Below are 21,962 nucleotides of genomic sequence, written 5' to 3' on the forward strand. Positions count from 1 at the left end.
AAAGAAGGGAGCGAGGCTTTCAAGTCAGGACACTTCGATTGTGTTACAGATTGGTTCCAGGTGAGGCAGCTTTGGGAAGCTCAGCCAGAGGAAAATTGCCCTCCGTGAAGTGCCGGGGCGAGAGCGAGCGAGGCTTCACGCTTGGGATGGTATTCCGGAATTCCTAAACTACTCACGTTTGGAGGGGATTTGAAGGGCTGAAGGTCGGGCCTCTGAAAGCTTGTTGCGGTGATCGTCTACATATTAAAAGCTAAGTGATCTGAGGTGGAGTCGTCTCCTCCAGCTTGGTTAAACAGACTGTGATTTCTTCTCCGGGGTCATTTTGGACATATTTTCCGGCTCCATATTTTCCTGTGTTAAAAAGATCTATCGTTCTGTGCGCAGATGTGGTTGTGTCCCAGGTTTCCCCTTTTTCTGGCTCGCGGTCGTGCAATATCACATTCTTTATAAAACAGTAGAGAAAATGTCTCTCGTTTCTTCCTAAAGTCAGAGGTGACACGGGAAATCTGAGGCCCTTTACGAGAATTACAAAAACTTTCTTAAAAAATAAAAGTAGGTGAAAAGTTAGCACGAGGACACTGACAATATATTTAATCACATACATTTCATCATTTTTAGAGTAACAGCTTGTTCCGCTTCACATGACCGAATAAAATCCAATGCTGTGTTTGAGGTTTTCTGTAAGGAGACGTTTATTATTTAACCTGATTATTATTTCATTGATGGAAGGAGTCTCTAGTACCAGCGGTTTTGTGACAGTCAGACATAACGCTTCAAGATGAGCGAGTTTACCCTTAATGAATCAAGTCATGTTTTATTCACTTTAAAAAAAAAGTGCAACTGGTGATAGGAAGACGTTTATCGCCGCTATAATGCAAGTGCAATAGTCTGCAATAGTCAACAATCTGAGTATTACACTATTAAAATACATTCATGTTTGGTGCATGAACCATATAAAAAAATAAACATATAAAATAAAAAGATGAGGCTGCTCGGACGAAGACATCTTTTAAAGAGGAAATTTGATTTGCGGTTTCTTTAGCATTACTATCTCGCAAAAAAGCCAAAGCAGGAAGCTTTCATTGAAACTTGGCGCAAATGATCTCAGGTCAGTTATTGACGTGGGAAAAATGGAACGTTGTAATGGTTTCCTGATTCTCTACTGATTAAGTTTACACTGAGAGGAAAGATTGTTTTCAACATCATCGAAGGCCACTGCAGCGGCATGCCAGAGCGGACCAGCAGTGCCGAGTGCAAAACTGCGATCCCTCCGGCCTCGGCAGAGGCCACACAGAGCAAATAAGCTGTTATTCCACTGTTGTTTGGAAGGATCGAGGAAGGATTGGAGCTGTAATGAAAAGAAAACATAGGCGATGTTCCCATGACGGATTTGGGAAAGCGATTGGAAACCGGCCACACGGCTGGTGCTGAGTTCACACCTCTGGTCTCAGAGCTCTCTCTCTCTCTCTCTCTCTCTCTCTCTCTCTCACTCCCAGAAATCCTCTCCAACTGACTCACCCTTTCCGATACAACCTGATCTGGCCCAGAGGCCCATGCCATCACTTCCTTCTTGGGCTTTGTTTGAGAGCTGCAATCACTTGCCGGTTCCAGATCAACTGTTGTTTGTTTTGCAGCAAAGTACGAGCTTCACTCTGGATAAGAACATGAATCAGAGGACTAAACAGGTTCCTTATTAAGAAAGTGCTGACCAAAACTGACCAAAGAAATAAGTTCCTTTTTTTATTAGTTAGTTGAGGACCAACATGAAGGTCATGAAGGTCAGTGTACACGGCCTGGACAAAATGATTTGCACGCTAAATTTAAGAACTGCATTAAGTGTTAGATGAGATCTTCCCCCTCCAGAAAGTCTTCTCATGCACATATTAAAGACTTCCACTGGCGTAAGGTCAGGACTCTGGTGTCCAGGACTGTGGTGTCCAGTTCATGTGTGAACATACTATTGTCCACACAGAGCCACGCTTTCACACTCGGAGTCATAGAAAATGTCCGTGCCATAAGGGAAGAAGAAAAACTCATTCAGTACATTCAGGTGGTCGGCTGACTTCATTTTATTACCACATAACGTTGCTGAGTCTAGACCTGAGTAACTGATCAACCCCAGATCATAACACTGTCTCCAGAGGCTTGGACAGTGGACACTATGCATGTCTCCTAAACCAACTAAAGCCTTTTTTCTGGCTTTTTTCTAGTCTCGCTAACAAATGGTTTTCTTATGGACACACAGCTGTTTAGTCCAAATCCTGTGGGTTTTCATCACATTACCAAACTTCAACCCTTCTGAAAACCTTAACATCTTTCCTGCGATCACAGGACACGTCTTCTGATATGGCTGTTAAAGAAAGGAGAAGATCCTCACTGCATCACATAGCGTTAAAAGCCATTGTTTCCTGCTGAACCGTTCGGATCACCGCAGTAATGATCCAATCCAAGACTATTAGGCATTTGCGTATTTAAATCCAAATGGTGACATCACACCAAACCAGCTTACTGTACATTTACATTACATTTAAGGCATTTGGCAGACACTCTTATCCAGAGCGACTTCCATTTTTATCTCATTACACATCTGAGCAGTTGAGGGCTCAAGTGCCCAACAGTGGCAACATGGTGTTTGTGGGGCTTGAACCTGGGATCTTCCAAACCGTAGTCCAATGCCTTAACCACTGAGCTACCCCTGGCCCCTGTATTTAACAACTGATCCGCATATACTGATATTTTTAATAATATAAGGGTTTTTGCCACTCAAATTTCAAAACCACGACATCTACACAAATATGATTTTCTAAAGCATTTCTGTTGGAAAGAAAATTAAAATGCGATTTCCAAAATACTCATATGAGCATGCTGGTGCAGTAGGTGGTGATGGTACGGTGGTACTTCAGCATATAAATGTATACATTTTCGCCTAAAAGGAACTAAAATTTTGCAAAAAAGTTTGCCTCGACATGTGAAGCACTTTTCAGACCGAGCCGAACCAAACGCCGGCGTGTGCCTATGTTGCAAGTGAGCATAAGTTGCACAGACGTCCAAGAGCTGTTCAAAACTTGTTTGCTTCAGTGGAAAGCCAAGCAAAGCTAGTTTATGTATTTCTTTTGAGGTTTTGTTAAATTTGTGCAAGAAGCAAGCACAGAGGCAAAGAAGGAAACGGAGCCGCTTTAAGTTTGGTTTTTAAAGCAGCCGGTGCCAGGAGGAATCATAAAGCACTGTTAAGTGATGTTTGATATCTATTTATTTCATATTTTACTTCTTTTACATGTATTTTCTAAATATTTTTATTGTTTTTGTATTATGGAAAAATATAATTATTCGTGTTGAAAATTGGTCATATTGGTAATATTTTTGGGTGGCTGGAACGGATTATCCATAATAGTGTTGATTATCTGCATTTACATTATTTCCCATGGGAACATATGTTTAATAATCCGAGATTTCACCTGAAGGAACTGATTAAATCCATATTATTCAATACATATATTTAAATCAAGTGCTTTTTATCTAAACTTCATTCGCGGTGCAGTTCAGGTGCAGTTTGGTGCCGTCATATTGTGTCTCCTCCACCTGAGGGTGTAAGTTAAGTAAAAAATTTATAATTAAGGAGATGCTGCAAAATAATGTCCTGGTCATCGTCAGAGATAAATGGAGTCCTGGAAGATTCAGAACACATGCAAAACACACCACTGCCTTTTATAAGCGCCGGTTATCCATGTGAGGGTTTTTTTATTTTTATTTTTCATTTTCCTGCAAAATGTATTCAACTCTGTCCAGTTTTATTTGTTTAGCAATGGACATTATCACAAAGAAGCTTTCCGGGAAATCTTTAAATTTCGGAAATAAAACTAAATAGAAAACAAGTTTAGAAATTTCTTTAGAGAGTTAGTTTCCAAAACACAGTTTTCTTGTGGACAGCAGATCAAAACAATGAGAGAAACATTTTTGAAAAAATCCATATTGATACGGACAGGGCCAAAATTGTAATGCTGCACCCTTGGTGTGTGTGTGTGTGAGTGTGTGTGTGTGTGAGGAGAGCATCAGTGTGCTCCAGAATGAGCCAACACATCAGAGGACTGCAGCAGAGAATGAAAACCAGAGTTGTGGAGGAAGTGCAGTGTTTACGCTCCTTTCAGGCTCCTTCTTCACGTTTAGAGGAAACAAACCCCGCTGGCAGAGCGGCTCGACCTCGGCTTCCTCCTCAGAGAACAGCGCCTGCCCTGGACCGACCGGGCACTGCAGCGGGTCGGATCACAACACAGAGTCCTACTCCGTCTCTCCAACACACATCCCGGTCCCTGAGTGGAAGGAGATCTCCCAGGAGACGTTCATATTCGGATCTGCTTGAGTTTCTGTTCTAATGGTGTTTGTCTGTCCTGAAGTCAGACGTCTGGGTCAAAAATATTCATATCTTTAGTTTCAGTCTTAACACATACCGTGAATTTCTCAGAATAAGTGTTGAATTTGCAACATTTTGGATTTTCATGGGGTATGTAAGGAATGTATAGGGTCCTGTAAGAGTTCTGTAAGGGTTCATGTGTAATTACATTAAGATTTAGGTATTTTGCAGACGACCCTATCCAGAGCGGTCCTCATTATACATGTGAGCAGTTGAGGGTTAAAGGCCTTGCTCAAGGACCCAACAGGGGCAACTTTGTGCTTATGGTATTTGAACCTGTGACCTTCCGAAACATAGCCCAATGTCCATATATATTCTATAGGCATCTATAAGGGTATATGAGGGTCACAGTCATATAAGTATCATATACGGCGGCATGGTGGTGTAGTGGATAGCACTGTGGCCTTACACCTCCAGGTCTTGGGTTCAATTCCCGCATCTGTGTGTGTGGAATTTGCGTGTTCTCTCTGTGCTTGGTGGGTTTCCTCCAGGTTCTCTGGTTTCCTCCCACAGTCCAAAGACAGGCTGATTGGCGTTCCCAAATTGGCTGTAGTGTGTGAATGTGCGTGTGACTGTTGACCCGAGGTCCTACCACAGTCGTACAAAATGAGAATAAATACAATGGTCACCATTTACCTCCACGTCCCCTTGTAGGACTACAGAGGTTCCTAGATGGATGGATAATAGGGGTACTTAAGGGTCCTATAGGGGTCAATAAGGGTTTATCATGTAGGTAAAGGTCGTAAGTGTTCTGTAATGGTTAATGGAGTACTTAAGGGTCCTATAAGAATTCAAAGTACTTAAGGGAACCATATGAATTTGTGGGGTACAGAATGTTTGCATTATGGTTTTATATGGTTTTTATAAAGGTTCTTTAAAAGTTAATAGGGTCCATAAGGAGTCCATAAGGCTAAACTGTGTATGTAAGGGTTCGGTAAGATTTCATGGTGCACCTAAGGGTTCTCCTAGTGTCCGTGGGGTACTTAAGGGTCCTTAGCCTTCTGAAAAGGTTCAGATTTCTTCGCTATAGGATTCAACATAGAATCTTTAAGAGTTCTCCCAGTCGCTGTGAAATCTGTGTATCTGCATATGGACTTTATAACACATTCATAAGCATTGAGTGAATCGTTTACAAAGCTGAGCTACAGGATCTTTAAAGGACGTGTCATTTCAGAGGTTTAATCAGATGTCATCACACTACACTACTACGATGGATCAAATCACAGAGCTACACACACACATATTGTGTAAGAGAGAGAGCGTGTGTGCGTGTGCGTGTGTGTGTGTGTGCGTGTGTGTGTGTGCATATGTTTATTTCTTTTCTGCCATCTTTCCTGTTGGATTTATACACGTTATGAGACACTGGAGACGTGTTTGTTTGTGTTTTGCTTTATCCGGCTGGAAGTTTATCCGGCTGGAGTAATGTTATGACACAATGATCTTTTATTGATTTAGAAACGAATGACTTTTCTGCTAAATGTTTTGACCACAAGGTCTTTTAGGGTCTTTTGCACAACCAATTTGCCGGAAAAACTTATTTAATGTTGTTGCTTTTAATTAATTTTTTTCACTTTTAGGTAACATCATGTTTTTTTTGTTTTTTTTTTACATTAATCTGATACCTGGCCATAATGAACAAATTCAAATAGGAATAACCTGATTTTATTTTTTTTCATTACTGGACTGATTTTTCTATCCAGCACACCAGGGATACGTGGATGTCATGTCTTGGTTGTGATTTACGGTACTCACGGTACTTTGTGTGCCTGCACTGTTCTCTTTCCATGCCTTTTAACATAAAACAGTTCAAAACTTCATTTAAATCATCAGATTCAATCGGGTTTATGATCTCAAGATCATTTACAGAACTCTGGCACGTCAGCCAACATCCCCACCACCATCATCATCATCATCATCATTTTCCTGAAGGTCTGTGCTCTCCTCAGCCTGGTCTGGATGGAGGTAAAGGGAAAAAAAGGGGAACAAAGCTGGGGTTCACGACCTCACGTCATCGCAGACCAAACCGCCGGGTAAAGGCTTAGTGTTATTGCACACGACAGCTCCCAGATGATTGAATTAAAGCCCGTCTCTTTTCTGAGCAGGAGATGACAGACTCCAGAGGCTTTTCCTCGACTCGGCTGTTTAGTGCTATGAATATAAAAAGGCTCGTGGATGTGGCAGATACTGAAGTCACGACAGGCCGAAAGCAGGTCTAAATCTGCTCACTATGCAAACACACACACACGTCATTCAGCGCCCGCGTTCACGTCTGTTCACTTTCTCCTCAGTCGAGATGTTAGCCAGTCTCCAGCTGAGTCCTGATGAGATGTTCTTTCCCTAGTTTTGAAACATGAAATTTAAAGACACACCATCATCGAAATTCAGAAAATTGTTTTTGGGGGGAACGCAACTGAATGTTCTGATCTCAAACCAAAGTGCAGGACATGAAGGTTCTCTCCACATCTCCACTGTCTGTCTGTCTATCTATCTATCTATCTATCTATCTATCTATCTATCTATCTATCTATCTATCTATCTATCTATCTATCTATCTATCTGTTTGCCTATCTGTCTGTCTGTCTCTGTCTGCCTGCCTGCCTGCCTATCTATCTATCTATCTATCTATCTATCTATCTATCTATCTATCTATCTGTCTGTCTGTCTGTCTGTCTATCTGCCTGTCTCTCTATCTGTTTGTCTGTCTGTCTATCTGTCTGTCCGTTTATCTATTTATCTGTCTGCCTGCCTGCCTATCTATCTATCTATCTATCTATCTATCTATCTCTCTATCTGTCTGTCTGTCTGTCTATCTGCCTGTCTCTCTATCTGTCTATCTGTTTGTCTGTCTGTCTATCTATCTATTTACCTCTTTGTCTGTCTGTCTGTCTATCTATCTATCTATCTATCTATCTATTTATTTACCTCTTTGTCTGTCTATCTGTCTGTCTATCTTTTTATGTATATACGTATCTATCTATCTATCTGTCTGTCTATCTATCTGTCTGTCCATTTATCTATTTACCTCTCTATCTGTCTGTCAGTCTGTCTGTCAGTCTGTCTGTCAGTCTGTCTTTTTGTCTCTCTGTCCGTTTTCTGACTATCTATCCATCTGTCTTTTTTAATTTAATAATATTACAATAACTGCTGCATGTCTGTTGATTTAGAACTAAATGCCCAGTGAGAACATCTGATCAGACTCACTAGGATTTGGAAAATACATTTCATGAAGACATTTTTCCGTGTAACCTGCGATGAATTTTAATGAACTGCATTACAGTTTTTCCTCAGTCGCATTTGGTTCATTTCACAAAACTTTAAACTTCACATCATCAGGTCACGTGTGCACATCATAAAAGCAATTCCTCATTCCGACGCTTTGGCATCTGATGTTGCACGTGATGAACAACTGTCTGCTTGACATGCTGAACAACATTTATTATACTGCACCTCTGAGTCGAGCCATGTCCCGATCCATCGAGGAATCATAGATTAAGTCGTGACAATCTGTCAAGCAAATATTCTAGACATTTTTGAACAGAGTACTGAATTGATAAAATCTCTCAGGTGAACGTTCAAGGCAGTAGATCCACCAGTAGTGAACCAGATCTCTGATGGGTGCAGTGAGGACGTCTCAGTGGATGCCTGCTGATGCTCAATGAGACATTTCAAGAGATTCTTTCTATCCCCCGTAGTGATGCGGATGAGGATCATGTGATGCGGACACACAGGAATGTCAGCCGGTGTTCTGAATCACAGTGTCAGAGACCGTCAACAAATTATAGTACAAACAGCAAAAAAAGTGTAAATGTGAATGTGAATCCTGTCTAGTCTCTTGCAATTACAGTTTTTCTCAGTCGCTTTGGTGCGTTTCTCAGAACACTATTAACATTTGCACAGCAGTTAGTGCATTTCTCAAAACAGTTAGTGCAAACTGCAAAACCTAGTGGATAGCCTGCAAAAGCACGTCACATGCTCAAAACTGATAATCTATTCCTCAAAAGTCAATTAAACTGTCAGTGCCATCAAAATGAAAAGTCTTGACACCATCTTTATGAACGAGATAGTCAAATGGGTTTGTCATGTTTTCACTATGACAGTTTATAATATCAGTGTTTTCCATTGCAAAAATATTTGGTGACACCTGAAAATGCTCAAGACAGCACTATGCCCTACTTGTACAGTCATTTAAAATGTGCAGTAAAGTTACTGTAGATGTTATGGGAGTTTTGGGAGTAACTGAGATCTGAATACTGAATACGTACGTTTTACATTTTTACTGTATAGAAGTGTTTGTAATTCTACAGCATTGTGCAAAAGAAAAATATGCTACAGTCACTTGTTTACTGTAGAATACATGTAAACATAAAATCACCCTTTTGGTAGAGCTGTGCACAAATGTGAACAATATACAGTACATGTAACAGTACATACAGTATTGTACAGTACTGTAACATACAGGTACAGTAAATCATTCTGGCACATCCAGACGTTCCTGTCTGTCTGGCCACATATTTTCATCTACATCACAACGGATGTTATCCCTCGCAATGCAGCGAGGAAAGTATCTCCTGGAGTGGCGAATCCATCCTCTGCAGAACTCTGCTGTGATGTTGTCACATGCTGCATCCATGGCTGCTAGCAGGGCCATTTGCTCATGTGGATGAGATCAAATCAAGGTGAACTTCACCTGAGATCAATTGTTCAATTTAGGAGACATTTCCAGGAAAACATGATAAAGAAAGGTATAAAATTTGCTTGACAGATGACTAATATTTGACATTTGATAACTAGTTCAACAATTTTGTGTGTAATGACTCAAGCAATGAAAGTAAGACTATTAGTTTTATTGAGAACGACTATTCAGCATCCATAAGTATAATTAATTTTGACTGACATGACATAAGCAAATGGAAATGTCAAAAAACAGCAGAGAAATGTATGAAAGCAACTGATACATGTCCAAAATCATTTGCAGTTTGTTCAGAGAAAGGAGAAATTGCTACTATGATGTGCACAAATGACTAAATGTTGTGGAGGTTGAACTAATAGTTATGAGAATTTTAATTCTGATCTGAGAAACGCACCAAAGCGACGGAGAAAAACTGTAAATATTTCCAGGTTTTGTTTTATTTTTTCCAAAATTAATGGCTATTAATATTTATTATGTAACAGACTGATAACAGGTTGAAGAACTGAGGGATCAAGTCCTGTTTTATTTCTGGGACCTAAAATACTTTAATTAGATCAGTGCATCTTCTGTGACCTTGCCGTTACATGAAGGCTAACGAGTTTAACTGTAATACATCCAAATCTTTCACAGTTTCTTTTGTGTCTATCTTATTTTCAAGGCATCAAGAAATCACAATCTGTAACTGAAAATCTCTGTAAATATAAGACCGTATTTCATAAGCAGTCTTCACTGATTTTTTTGTGTATTTCCATTTTATTTTTTTCCCTCCGAGGATCAATTACAAACATGTTCTGGAATTTTGGCAGCGTCCGTCCGTTCCTGACGCAGCGCCCTCGCATGCTCGATGCTATCTCGTCGGCCTGGAATGAGACGGACATCCAAGCTTGTTTCCATTTTGACTTGTTTGGATGGAACATCCATCCGTGTTATCTCTCCATCGTTTTTTTTTTTTTTCTTGTTTAGCTTTTTCCAATATAGATAGATTTCACCCTAGGTAACAGTGGGAGCTTTAAAAACCGCTCCGTAAAGCCTAAACACAAACACGGACCTGTAGCACGAGCCGTTCTGCTCCAAGTTTAGGTTTAGATTTCCATCTGAACTGATTTCCATCTGAATTTGGAGTAAACATAACAGACTCCATCTGGTTCTCCATAGAGAAGGGGGAAAGAGTTTGATGAAATCCTTGAATGTTTTAAAGACATGGCCTTTAAGGATTTATATATATATATATATATATATATATATATATATATATATATATATATTTCAGATTGTTCTGCCATTTCTAGTAAAAGATTGTCCTGATCTTCTGGAATTCCGAAGTCTCTCTTAAAGTCCTAAAGGATTTCAGCGTCAGTAAACACACATGTGAGAACGGAGCGAAGCTGGAGGGAACGCTGGGATTCGGCTGGCAGAAACACGAGGTCGTGTCAGACCTCGCTCAGCACACGTTACACACAAACTCCAATATTTACACTGACTGCCTGTCTTTTCTCGACTAAAGGGCTTGATTTGAGACGGAGGTTAAGGGGAGGCTGCCGTCCCATCCGGTTTAAACAAAAAGCAACAATCCCTTTTCTTTTCATTTTTTTTCCAATACAGTGAAATTTTATTTGAATTTCACAATAGACATTGCTGACAGAACGCAGCTCGTTTCCAGTTTGTTTTGTTTAATGGAATTATGTGACATCACTAAAGATGTCTGTTATTCATAGTTTAAATCCATTTCCATCCATATTTGAGATTTACACGCCACCGGAGCGCTTGTTTCCAAGAGCAGAAACATACCTTCTCTCTTCAGATGCGCTCTCTTTTTAACTAGACCACCGCAAAGTGGCTCAATCCAACTGAAGATTCATGATACTATGTGCTCATTTCAGTAATGTGACGTGACAAACCACAGTGGTGGTCCATGAGGAAAAGGTCCGGATTCTGGCCTCTAAGCTACTTAATACTGTTTACATTAACAAAATTTACAGTTTGAAAAGGAACGAAAACTTAAAGCTCATAAAACATCATATTTCTTACTGAAGAGAAACAATCTGTTGCGATTTCATTTACTTCGGTTTCGTTTGTAAAAGGAAGACAGTGATTTGTCTCAACTACAGGAAGTGAATCTAGTCCTCTGTGTTGCAGCGTTGTTTTTTTTTGTGGATCTTTTAATTTTTTTGCGAGCGACTGAACACAGAGACGAAGAACTGCAGAAATGCCACATCTTCTGGCGATACAAAGAAAACAAACCGTAATATTATAAGCTCTTTATTTATACAGTATATACGGATCTAATCATTTATTTGGCTCTGGTTTCCTTTCTTCATTTTTCTGGTCTGGACGATACGAAATCTTCAGCTTCCTCGAACTGGAAACACAAAAAAAGACACTTGAACGTTTCAGCTTCTCCACTTCAAAAAGCTTTTTAATGTATTTCAGAGTTATTAGGTGTATTTTCGAGGCTGAGAGCTTGACTGAAACTACAGTGGAGAATTTTCTGCTGGAAGGTGAAAGTCGGGTCCAGGGCCTCGTCCCCGGAGCCTCCTCAGTCTCTTCGCCCCCCTGAGCCGCTCATGACTGCAACACTTCTTCGCTTAAACCCGATCTTCTCTAAAGGCGCAGGGGAATCTTGGGTTTCTTCATCGACTTCCCTTCAGCTTTGATCATTCCTGAGGAGAGTATATCATTCATAACAATAACGCCTGTGTTTAAACGTGTGTCCTTCAAGAAAAATAACGTTCACCTTGCTCCTGCTCCCGCTGCTTTTATTGGTTATTATCATGAATTGGAGTTTAGAATAAAATACAACAGAAAATGTAACCTGCGGTCAGGATATGGTGTAGGGCATTCCGGTGAAAACTTCCCATGGAAAGCGTTGACGTTTAGGTGTAGCAGAAACAAATGTGATCCTGGGCATATGGCGATAATTTTAGAGGAGAAAAAATAGTTACAGCCTAAAAACACATGTAAAAGGCATTGACGTATCGCAGATCAAAGTCGAATCGAGCTTTCATGTTGGCGATGCATCAACAAATGACGTCCATGTGTCATAGCGGGTTTACTCTCTATATACCTGCGCGTACATACAGTACATAAACACACGTGCACACACGTAGGCTAAAGCAAAACGCGCTAATAGTTCAGATTGGAAATGCTGGGCCTCATTTAGCTCGCTGGATATGAACAGCTTTATTTTGGATGTTTCTACAGGAGCATTTGTACAGGATGACCGACGGCATTCGAACGTTTAAAAAAAGAAGAAAAAAAAGTTATGAAAGATGACGTCATTTAGATGACGATTCTCCTCTTGAATGCAGCTTTCAAGCACTTGCTTCAATTGTGAGCACTTTTAGTCGAATGGCTTCCTATTCGATTTAAATTACGGTGTGTGTGTGTGTGTGTGTGTGTATAGACGGCTCTTCAGGTACCTCCATAGAAAGAAATCACATGATGACAAAAGTCTCAGGGACACATCATATCGATCAACATTGAGTTCTGGATAAATAGCCGGTGCGTTGCTGTGAAAGACTCACCACTTTGAACAGAGCTGTCATAAGCAAACAAACAATGAAACGTCCACTGCTTTATTACGAATTAATTGCCATTGCAGTGGGAAAGAGGGGCGGTTGCAAGGTGCCTAGCTCCCATCACCTCTTACCAAGTACTACCTGTTCTAAAAAGGTCCGACTCCCATCGTCACCCCTTTACAAGTACGAGAAATCTGTTTTTCTTAAAACATAAATATTCAATTTCCATACGAGAAAAACGCAAACCTCTAAAATTTCTGACAGCAGACCTTGATTGGTTGATTGCAATCCAAAGACAATCCGGTGGCTAAAAAAATGGCACCCAATGAAAGGAGGAAGTGTTTATAGAGGCGTTTATAAAAGGAAAGAGTGTGTGTTTATAGGATGGAACTAATTCTCTTTCAAAGTAATCAATAAGAAGATTTTGAAACCCTTTGTAAGTTTTGCCTTTTGCATGTTGGTGTTTCTTAATGTCCTGTGAACGCACTTATTAATTTATCGCTGCCCCTCGTATTTAACGTTTACACGAGATTGCTTGAGAAACTTTGCGATTTTCATCCCAAAGTCTCATTGATTTTTTTTTTTGTAACCTGGTTAGGCTTAAACACTGCAGCATGAAAAAACTTCACTTTGATCTGTTCATAAAAATAATCTGTCTCAAAGTTCAGGCCTTGTTGTATTTGTGATATTTTTAGCTTTTCATAAGCTTCTCGCAACCCATTCCACGGGCAGACTGTGATTGTGAGTGACAGCTGACTGTGAAAACTCGGATCGAATGCTGTCACATGACTGGACATCTGGAGTTCCCAGAACACTCCCCCCTGAGCCCGTTTCGGTTTGCGCGGTGTTGACATGCGCTCGGGTTTCGTGCACAGAGATAAGATCGAAATTTTGTGTGTATTCTTTACGTCACGAAGGACCGGTGAGCGCAGACGTCCAGAGCAGATGTACGTCTGCGCCACGTCTGAAGGCCAAGTTGCTCAGACTCCCAACTGCAGCCTGTCACGCTAGACGAAAACAGGAAGCAGGGTGAAAGGCCGTGCTTCCTTTATCTTCCTATATTAGGCTTTCATGACTCTGAAGAGGATGATCTCCTCATAAGATCCAATTCAATTTATTCAGGAGTAAATTAATCTCTCACGTGCTTGGTAGTCATTTTTCCGCCTGCTTCTCATGGCTCTCCCACTCCTTTTCTCTGCTTTTTACGTCCCTCCCGGTTGGAGATGAATGCCCTGCTAGTTTTCTCCTGCATGCCTCCTCTGAGTCTGCTTTGTGTCGGCTGCATTCCTGTAAGAATTCTTTAAAAGTGCGGACTCTGCCCTGTCTGAGAGCCGGAGAGAATGGATGGAGGGAGCGATGGAGTGAGTGTGGGACTCAGAGAAGAGATGGTGGTGTTCTCACGAATAGTAACAGGATCTACAGGACTTCAGTAGCTGCTCGTTTACTGCAGACTACAAAAATGATCTCTGCCAGAGAATTAGAAACAATTCGAAAAACTTTTTAAATTGTACATCCGAATCTCTGTCTTTATTTGGATTCAGATTCAAACCCGAAGTGGACCTGGTGGACACCAGGTAAAGGAACACCAGCAGTATCAGCATGACTTTTACAGTTCCTCAACCACAGCGACATCATTCCGTTTTATAATTTGTGAAATTTGATCACCAGTTCATGTGTAAAAATGATTCCTCATGCTCCTAGAACCACTCTAGCTTTAACTAAATTCAGTTAATATAGCAACTGAAGCAACACCAGATCATAACACTGCCTCCAGAGGCTTGTACAGTGGACGCTATGCATGATGGGTGCATGCGCTTCCCTTCTTACCCTGACACGCCCATCACTCTGGAATAGGCTCAATCTGGACTTATCAGGTCACATGACCTTTTTCTATCCCTCCAAAGATCAATCTTTATGTTCTTTAACAATTGAAGCCTTTTGCTCTGATGAGTCTCACTAACAAGTGGTTTTCTTATGGACACACAGCTGTTTAGTCCCAATCCTGTGAGTTCTCATCACACTGTGTATGTGTGTGGAAATGCTCTTACTTTCACTATTAAACATGGCTTTGTTTTCCATTGTCTGTTTTTTCCAGTGTAAATTCACTAAGCATTTAAGTCATCTTCCATCACGCTCCTTCATGTTTTTTGTGAGGTTGACTTTTATTTGTTGTGCATTAGTCTAATGTAGACCACCATGATCCTGACCAGTAGACCACCATGTGTGACCACCAGTCAGCTTCGAAGGATGTAAAAAAAATTTTTTGCTGTAGGTTCTTTAGGTTCTTCCAGTTGCAATGAATAAGCCATGAATCTCCAACAAACGACTTTACTCAAAACATCTGCCAAGTTCACCTACGTTCCTCTCTGGTTTCTTAAACCTTTGATGGAGTCTAATTTCTACTAGGTTCACCAGACCTCCTGAATAATATACTTTGACATAAATGACTCAAGGTGTCGTGGTGGTACCCAGCTTTTGATCCTGAACTCAGGTTCACTCTGAATTCTCTGGTTTCATCCCACTTCACAAAAACATGCATGTCTCTGTAGACTGAAATTTTACTCACTCACTCACTCACTCATTGTCTATACCGCTTTATCCTTGGTACAGGGCCGCAGGGGGCCTAGAGCCTATCTCAGGAGACTAAGGACACGTGACGGGGTATACCTGGACAGGGTGCCAATCCACCGCAAGGTGTAGTCCTGCATCAAGGGTTTTGTGCCCGGAATTTTACTGAAGATAAAGTAGTGAATAAATAGATCTCTTCAACTTAGTTCTGGTGTAAAGAGGAAAGAGTCATGTGATGTAGCTCTTTGGAACCAAAGAACCCACACTCAGGCAGCTGTTGAACAGACCTCCATGACCATCCTCTCCCTATCCACCTTCTTTAAGAAGAAGATCTCCAGCTAGTTCTTCTTCATTCTCGATCATTCTTATATTTCAATCTTGGCAGTAAGTAAGGTTCTACTTTACCAGATGGCTTTCTATCCTTTGAGAAAAGCGTTAGGAGAGAAAGCAAGAGAAAGAGAGTGATATGGAGAGAGAGAGAGAGAGAGAGAGAGAGCCTGGAGGCAGAACCACTGCCTGGGTTCTTCCCGCCTGCCTGCACATGGATGGATGTGCTCTCTGATGGATGCCTGTGATAATTGTGACTAGGGATTATCCTGCCCATCCTCTGGCTGGATGCCGATACACACACACACACACACACACACACACACACACACAGGCTAAAGTGCGGTGGCTAGACGGAATTAATAAGGATCTTCTTTGTTGTGACTAGCCCCTGGTTCACACCGAACACATCACAGGGGTTCAGTCACTTTTAGGGAAATGGCAGAATTAGAGGTTTAAACCTCTAATCGTGATCCAGGATGCTAAATTCAGACCATGCAACTGGCCAGGCTTTTCTCTGAAGCCTCACGATAGCGAGAACACATTACTGGGAAAAGGTTTTGTCGTTTCTTTGTGGTGTATGAATTATTCATGCACTTAAATGTGGACTTGACGCCATGCTTACCCTCAAGTGACTTTACAAGAGCTCTGTAGGAGGGATTGTGTTAAATGTCTAAAATTATCCATCTTTCTTTCTCTCTCTCTCTTTCTTTCTTTCCAAACACTGCTTTGTTTTGTCTGGACAAATTTTTTAAAGTTCCATATTCGACCCTACAGCAACTGATTTCCTTTTCTGCGTGTTAACTCGCTATGAGAGATTTTGGAGCCTAAGAACCATTGAGGAACCAAGGTGTGTGTATTTAGTCCAAACTTTTTAATACCTAGAACCTGTTATGAGATTTATTTCATTCATTTAGCTTTTTTAATGTGCTAGACTCTTGTTGGTTTTTCAAGTGTTCTTTAATGGTCATTTGGATAATCAAAGGTTCTAAGCTTTCTGAAAAAGTTTTAGCATGCAACTTTTTTTTGATCAAGAAACATTTTATTGCAAGAAACTGCAACTGCACCTAGAGAAACAAGAAGGCATTACAGCTTAATTTTCCTTTTCCCAAATTTAAATTTTATATCTTAAATTTTAAAAAGCTACAAGCCCATAAATAGGTACGTCCTCTTGAAAAACATTTGAGGAACTGCGTAAATGTAATGTAGAATAAAATCTAAATTATTGCTCATATCCTAGAACTTGCCAGAAGTTTAAGATTTAGCTATCTTGGTATACACTCTTGTTAAAAGTGGTTCTTCAGTGGTTCTCTAAGGGTTTATTGAATTAAAAATAATAGCTAATTTTATTGGCCTAGTTCTAATAGCTGCCCTTTCTAAAAGTGGAACTGGAACTCTATGATGCAGTGTTAAAATTCTTAAATTTGGTAATAGAATATATACAAAAAAAATGCTAATCTATCTAGCATTTATAAGAAGTCAAGAGTTAAAATGAACCATTAAAGGTTAAAGGATCTGTGGAATGTCAGGAGATCATTTTCTCATAAAACCATAAGAAAAGGTAAAGTGAACCCATACCTCAATAAACTCTATTGTCTTGCACAGTGTGTGTATGTTTGCATGTGCGATGGTCTCCTGTAAAGAACCTGTAACCATCAGCAGGAATCATATCTTAGAGATATTTTAAGAAAAAAAATTCTATGAAGACAAAGATAATGGCTTTTTCTTTTTTTTTTTACATGTGAATCACAGACGTGTCTAATGATTTCAAGCTAAAGCTCACTGGAGCAGGAGATGATCCCACCATGTGCTCTGTAATCGTGGGTGGAAAGTGTCTTCATCAGGGTTCTGGAGATGAAGAGTGGTGGGCAGATGGGATATTGTGTGAGGTGGCGTGCTTGCAAACCACAGTCAAGCCCACTTCAAATCATCTGCCAAGCTTTGTGCGTCTTGATTTGTGGACGGAAAAAGAACCATAAAAATTTGATCATGGCTTGTATTCCATGCTCGTTTCCCCAGAAGCTTAAAAGTACAACCAAGTGTTTCGCTATCAGAGAGAACTCCAGCCTAGAACTCTTCTAGGTTTATAATACAATATATACATTGATACTTTGATATACAATGATCTCTTAGTCTAGGAGTGTAACAGCTACAAAAGGGTTAAATATAACACACTGAATAGTGGTTCAGTTTTTTAAAGAGGTTCTTAGTTGTAACTTTGGTGGGTTCTCTATGTATAAAAGGATTTTAGGCTCCTAGAAGGGTTCTGGTTCAGGAAGCTTCTTACTGGACAAGAAAGTGTCTATCTATGAAATCATTTGCAACCTAGAACCCTACAGATGGACACTACCTGCAAATAATTACGCAAATAATTGAGTTAAACCTACTGTAGCACCTTAAATGGTTTTTCAATTCATCTTACCTTAGGACACAAGGTTGCAGTTTCATAAAATTAGTACTTTTTGTAATAATGGGAAACCTTCTCATTAGACTCTACAACAGAATGCATAGAACCTGAAAGCTATAGACAGATTATCACTTGTATAAGAGTGTACTATGTCAAAACTTGTTTATCCAACCATATAACAGAAAACTAGTCATTTCAGAAGTGAATAATCTTGAGCTGACTAAGGAACCCATGAGGAACTGCAGTGTAGCTCATTGATTCTCCAACAAATTAAAGCTAAATACTGGTCATACATTAGGGTATACAAATCATACAGTCTAAGTGTAGTTGATGAAGTCCATAGAGAAGGAAAAAAAAATCTATAGAGTCTCTAGAGTGGAGCCAGAAGCAGTTGCGCTCTGGTGCGGTTGATATGCAGAGATATGAAGACAGGTATATATGGATGGTGGGTTAAAAAGGGGAAAGGGGATGGAATTCATCTCCTCAGAGTGGAAAGACAAAGGAGAGAGAGAAAGTGAGTGAGAGTTGGTTAGACAGAGTGAGAGAGAGAGAGAGAGAGAGAGAGAGAGAGGTTTCCAAGGGGCAGCTGGCGGATTCCAGCGCCGGTCTGCCGTGCAGCAGGAGAGGGCCTTCAGCCCCTTCAGCCGAAGTGTTTGTGGGGCCCCTGTGGTTTTTCAACCAATAAATCCAGTTCACGTCTTTAATACGCACCAAGCGTGCAGGCAGAGGAGTGCTGAAGGATGTATGGCCATTACTCAGCGGCCCACATCGGAGAGAAGAGTCCTGGTCTGGCCCTCGCCGTGAAGCCTTCGCTCCACCCCTGTCCGCTCTGGGAGCTCACGCTGGCAGCTCTGCTGAGGTGTGAAAAGGGATGGATCTCTGGAGGCTTGATAAGCTCCATGTGGTCTCAGCCACCAATTCATAGCACAGGACAGGTACTCTGGTCATGTACGTACACGCTAAATAACCATTTTCTGTTATTCCTCTAGGGGAAGGCTTCTTCTGGGATCCCAATAAACAAATACCAATCTATTTCATTTATAAATTTGGAGTGATGGCTGGCTACAATGGCTTATGATGTCACATCAGTGGATGTTGCTGTAAGGAGAGGAAAATAAGTTGCAGAGGACATCAACCCCTAACAACCTACAGCCACACACACTATGGGAAATCCACCAAGCATGGGAAGAACATGCAACTCCATCAACACAGACCAGATTTTAACTCTCAGTCCTGGAATGTGAGGTGACAGTGATGACCACTAAGCCAGTGTGGTGTAAAATAGCAGGTATCACATCACTTCATCGCTTCTCCAGATTTTCAGTTTGATCCTGAACTCTGGTGTGGATTTTCCTGTGGGTTCTTCAGGTTTCCTCCAACCTTTCCCAAATCATGTGTGAACTGGCTATGCTAAATTGCAAAACTGTAGATGTTTGCGAATATGTTCATTTGTGATTGGTACTCCGTTTATGGTGCATTTCCCCAGTGGTCCGGGGATAGTCCCTGGATTCCCTATGACCTTTGAACCCTTTCCCTCATAAGAGTGTGTACACCACCAGGACAAAGATATGCAAACATTGTCAACATGACATCTTCAACCGTGATACACTCTGGGAATCAAGTGTTCCTTACAAGGTACTTGAAGGTTTCAATAGATTTGATTTTAATTGGTTCTTTGGATACTTAAAGGTTCTTTGTTCCCTAAAGGAGATCCAACTGGCTTCCTTTTCTGAAAGAGGAAACTCTCTCAAATTTCCCACTACATATGGTGTTGAATTGAAATTTCTTTTCAGGATGGAAAAGTTCTTTTTTACTTATTCTTACTTATTTACTTTAGAAGGTTTACGCCTTCTAAAAGGACACATTTATGTACATGTAAATTTCTTTCGCATAAGTCTAAAAGACATAAAGGAGTTGTCTTCTTTTCATGAGTTGGATCAAACATTTTGAATCAGTAATTCCCAGCACTAGATTCGAAGAGAGATGAGCGCCATCTTGTGATTTGGAATATAGTTACACTAAGCGGTAGAACGCTTTCCGTATCATCATCATCCACCCCGGTGTGTCTAAGTTCTCCTTCTGGCCAGTGATTAATCTGTGATATAACAAACTATTATCTCTTAATGGTCTGCTGAGCATACAGATTCAGCCCAGTCGCTTTGATATGTTCAGCTGAAGTGATGGATGAAGCAGTGCATTGAAACCAGGCTGCACTTGTGCGATTTATTAGAGGCCTCGGTTCTGTTTATAAGCAGGTTGGTAAGAGAAAAACAGTGCTCACACATGGGCTCCGAGACAGGACTTGATCAGCTCCAGAGAGGGCGATTTTTCTTCGAACTGATCCGTGTTTGGATCCTGCACTTGTTTCCATGTCCGTGCTCAGGGCAGGTGTTTCCCAGGATGTATGAGCTTTGTACAGGAAGCCATTAAAGCCATCAAAGCTTCACACAGATGAGGCCTTGATTCAGACAAGCTGGAAGCAGGAGGACATTTTCCTTTTCTCTAATTCTGCCTGCAAATCTATGTGGGTTTTTTTGTTTGTTTTTGGGTGATTCACAAGAAGAGCATTAGATTAGCACCTCCACTCAGACTGGGCACACTGGGTGGAGAAACACTGGTGAAGAAATAATACTTTTTAACTGTGAGCACAGGATTTTCACTTTAGGTGAGCGTATGTAAATGAACGTTTAAATTTAACACATAAAGTCATGTGATCATCGTGGGGGGGAGGGGGGGTGAAATTAATGTGAAGTCCATGAGAAAAAAAATTAATATATGTTGGAGAAAAAAAAAAAAAGAATTCATGCATCAGGAAAAGGTCCATGTAAAGCCATAATGACATGTAAACAGACTGTAAGTAAATAATAAGTAAATAATTAAATTAATTAAGTAATTAAAAATACATTGTGAAAAAAAGTGGGAATAAATTATGTGGGAAATGTAAAAAATAAATAATTTAATGTGAAAAAAAAGTAATATATGAGCAAATAAATGAAAAAAATATTAGGCAAATAAAAAATATTAACAAATACACTAATACTTGTTTGTAAACAAAAACAATAATGTGACAGTAAACAATTGTGAAAATAAAATTTTAAATAAATGAATAAAACAAATACGCACATAAATAAATAAATAAATAACCAAGAACATAATTAAATAGTTGTGTAAAAAAAAAGAATAAATGTTTATTAATAATAATAATAATAATAATAATAATACTTCACCACAACCCAAGAACAAAACTCAGTTTCATTATATGTCAAAAAAATAAACAAAATTATTGATAATAATAAATAGATGTGAAAACTAACAAATCAACTAATAAATAAATAAATATGTACTTAAGTAATTTTGTGGGTGTCTAATCAAACAAATATATGAATTAATAAATGAATGCATTTGACCATAAACAAACAAACAAAAAATTAAATGATCATGTTCATGTCAAAAAAATAAAATATTGTTGTTATTGATATGTGTGTGGAGTTTGCATGTTCTCCTTGTGTTTGGTGGGTTTCCTCCGGGTTCTCCAGTTTCCTCTCACAGTCCAAGGACTCAGCTTGTACACTGCAATGGGTTGGATTTTACGGAGCTTCAGTGAAGAGCTTCAGTAAAGTTTCGCATATGGAAACGTATTTTAGATTAGTCATTAGACATCAGGAGTTTAGTCTCGCTTTGTCGTCAGCACCGCACTCAATAATCTTACCACCCACACTAGTCTGAGAGAGAACGCTACGATCCAAACTCCCTCTCCTCTCCTCTACTCTCCTTTCCTCTCCCTCCTCTGCATGCCAGCCGGCAGAAGAGCCGGTTTCCAATCCGTCCTGGAACGCTGCTCAGGAGGATAATTGCATCCATGGCTGCCATGTTTTCAGTTTGCGTGTGAGGTCTCCAAAAAAAGAGAAGCTTAAATCTGTGGTAATCAAGAGGAGTGGGAGAGATGGCGCTAACAGACAAACAAATGGTTAGCGTTTGGACCGAGAAAGAATCTCCACCACATGAGAGAGAGGGATTGTTTGCCCATGTAAAGGAATGGAAAAG

Source organism: Clarias gariepinus, chromosome 15 (assembly GCF_024256425.1).
Source record: "Clarias gariepinus isolate MV-2021 ecotype Netherlands chromosome 15, CGAR_prim_01v2, whole genome shotgun sequence".
NCBI classification, from domain to species: domain Eukaryota; kingdom Metazoa; phylum Chordata; class Actinopteri; order Siluriformes; family Clariidae; genus Clarias; species Clarias gariepinus.